This window comes from Enoplosus armatus, chromosome 14 (genome assembly GCF_043641665.1).
Source record: "Enoplosus armatus isolate fEnoArm2 chromosome 14, fEnoArm2.hap1, whole genome shotgun sequence".
Taxonomy (NCBI): Eukaryota; Metazoa; Chordata; class Actinopteri; order Centrarchiformes; family Enoplosidae; genus Enoplosus; species Enoplosus armatus.
In genome coordinates, this window is record NC_092193.1 from 8,260,107 (window position 1) to 8,263,832 (window position 3,726).

Consider the following 3,726-nt stretch of genomic DNA (forward strand, 5'->3'; position numbering starts at 1 on the left):
GCGGGGTGAGAGCTGAGTAAAACACATAAAATATCCAGAAATCACCGCCCGCTGATAGGTCAGGGTTGCCCTGAAAGACACACAACAATAGCCGGACTAGCACCGAGGAGCCGACGAGGCCAAAGAAGGAATAATGCCGCGTTCAGGTGCTCAGATTAGACTCGTACATCCGGGTTTCAATTGATCCTAAAACACCAATTAACACAGTAGCTCCAAACCTTTTTGGCCCGTGACCCTTTAAAACAAAGCAAACCTCTTTTGTCGTAACATTTTATTATTTATTAGTGTAATTCCCCCCCCCCCGTTGATCAAGTATTTCTGATTCTGATTCTGATTAAACAACTAAAACTATTTTGTGATTCATAAAAAAGCAAAGATTTACGAGAAAGAATAAATCAACATAATTTTGTGTAATGTTGCTTCCTGCGGCTTGTTAATAATCTCATGACCCCTCAGATAGCTTCCAACCCCCATTGGGACCTCCAGTTAGGGCACCATTAAATAACATGTAGGCATACTTCCATAAATAATAACACGTCTTTCATGGTTGCTTCTGTCCTGTATAAGTTACGGCTGCAACTAATTATATTCATTACTGATTAATTAATACATTTCTCGTTTAATTGTTTTATCTCTAAAATGTAAAAAAAATAGTTTAAAATGATGTCACAAGTTCGTCCAAGTCCAAACTGACATCATCAAATTGCTTATTTTGTATGAACAATAGTCCAAAACCCAAATATATTACTTAGTATAAAACAGAGAAAAGCAGCAATATTGCTTTAAAATGACTTAAAACAATGATCAAACTAGTTGCCAATTATTATTCTGTCAATCGACTAATCAATCACTGACTGATTGTTTCAGCTCTAGTAGAAATTACTTTGTATATACATACCAGCAGCAGAATAGTGAAGAAAATGTCGTAATTACATCTTTTAATTAACGTTTTTAGGGAGAAAAATAATTCAGTAACACTTCACAAGTGACATCCTGTGAACTTGGGTGTCAAAGGAAATTCGGGCTTCTTTTATCTCGCTCTGTTGTTTCGTTGATCAAGGTTCACGCCGGCATGTTCTATTATTTCCGATAACACCTGAACGTCACATCATCTCCTATTGAATGGTTTTCCCTTGTGCCCAATATGGCCGACATCACTGGCTCAGATCGAGGAGACAGTCCACCATCTGGCTCCATACTAAATAGATAAAGCTGTCCTCTTTTCTTTTCTTTTTTTATCTCCAGTCAAATCATGTAAAAATATTTGTACTAAGTTGTTTAAGTTGTATAATTCAGACATAAGTAGCGACGTTGTATCGTGCCGCTTAACCTTTGAACCTCATTCACAATGTGCAGGCATATGGCGCCCTCTAGGTTGTATGAAAGGCTGAATGGGTCTACGTATTTATTTTGACTTTTAATACCAAGACTGTTCATTTTAAATACAACCCTGCAGTTACCACGTGATGTATGAAAGCCCATTCAACTTCCTGTGGCATCAGTCTCATAACACTTCCAAAGGGAAAGAAAGGGAAATAAATATTTTTGTTATGATAATATAAGACCAGGATAAGGCCGTTTGTGAGAGGGGAGGGCCATATTAAAATTGCATCTTAAACATCTTGTGTCAGCGAAAACAATGACTACAACATCGATACACTGCAGGTTCAATATGTATGAGAGCTTATGCTGAGATTTATTTTTTTTAAGTGATTCTGAAGTGATTTGCTGACCTCTGCTGACTCTGACTGCACTGTGCGCAGGCGGCTCTGCAAGTTTCCCCGGGGACACGTCGTCTAAAGAGCGGCCCCTGTGGGAAAAAGATGTATTAAACACACACACACACACACACACACACACACACACACAAACAGTCGTGTTTCCATCACTTCAGAGGTCATTACATTGACTTACATTCATTTCCTGGAGACTTACCCTAACCTTAAGACTTCACCCTAAAATGTAATGATTTACATTATGGGGACTTGTGTTTTGTCTCCAAAAGGAAGTCACACATGACGACGAACACAAAGTGGGAAAAAATAAATACTACTGTGAATCTTTTTTTTGCCATTTGGCATACATTTCTGCTGTTTTGTGCTTCCATATCTTTCTGCCTAAAACATTACATACCTGTGATAAGATACTCTAAACTGAAGGTTTACTAACTAGTTTACTAGTTTACTAACTAGAGCTTTTGACTGTATTTCACAGCCTTCTTCAGTGAATGTAACTTGATCAGGTGTCAGGTTTGATTGTTTTATCAAAGATATGTATTTATTTAAGATCAACAATAGACGTTCATGCCCAAGTAAAATGTTATGTATGCCTGAAGTTTGTAGGTTAATAAAATGTATACAGGCTACTGCTGGTGGAAGGTTTTGGCAGGATAACTATTTATTTATTATTATTCGAGATCTTTTGAGGGGTAATGACTGGTTGTGTGAGCGAGTAGAGTTGGTTCCCAACCTGGGGGTCGAGACCTCTCCAAGGGGTCACAAGATAAGCCTGAGAGATGACAAGATTATGGAAGATATAAAATGCCAAAATAAAAACAAATCAAAGAAAGAAAGAAAGTGAAATACACAGTACACATTGTTGTATGTATTTTCTTGCTATGTATGCATTTACTTTGTTGAAACATGTCTAAAATATAAGCATACATTGAAAAGGAAATACATCTGAAAATGTGTATTGTATTTTACTTTATTTCTTTATTTGTTTTCATTTGTGCATTTTAAATCTTCCATACATAATTTTAAATGGATCATAGGGAGAAAATAGTAGTTCTGCTGCACAATTTTATATATTTCCTCCATTATTTGCTTTTTGTCTTGTTAAATACTCTTAGTGCTACCTCTTCAGGTCTCTTGAATGGAACAAACTGAGACATTTAGGTGAGGGATCACTCACAACTCAGACATCCAACCTTTAACAAGGCTTCGCAATACCGCTTCGTTTAATGGGTCCCAACCAAAGATACGTTTCCCTTTGCTTGTCTAATTTTTCTACAAACAATGGAATCATTTGAAAGATAATGTAATAACATACATTTTCTCTTGCAAATCTTGATCTCAATGACATTATCTGATTAAATAAAGGTTATAATAAAAAAAAAGTTGAAATATTTGTAAAGAAATTCCAATCAAAACACCTTGTCAGCAGAATTAGGAGGATAGGGATAAAGCATCCATTTGTTGTGCTGTGAAAACAACTGTTTTGGTCATGGTAGTCAGCCTCACGACGACCAGCTGTGAGAGTAATCACTCATCTCCTCCCTCTGTGTGCACTGCTGATGATGAATGAGCCGCCTGTTTCTCTTCTTGTCCTCATGATGGCGCCGTTTGCTCAGGCTACCGAGCTCCGTCCACACCTGCTGTAACAGGCCTAATATTAGTAGTTTGCTCCAGTTAACACAAATGGGGGTTTAAATTGTGCTCTTCGTAGGAATCACGCCCCGCTAAGAAGAAGTTGAGGATAGCCCCCCCCACCCCCCCCACCCTTGGGCGGTGACTGGCCCTGTTCGTCATATTGCGTCAGAGTAAACAAAACGCTGACGTGAATCTCTCTCCTCTTCGGCCAACTCTTCAATTGGTCGGCGAGCTGTAGGTCTGATTCAGTGCTGCACGGTGCTAAACAAAAGGTGCGCTGACCTCAGGTTGGTGATTTTAACGAGGACTCCGGCTTTAGTTACACTGGCGTCCACCCTCCAAATTAAAAGTCTCA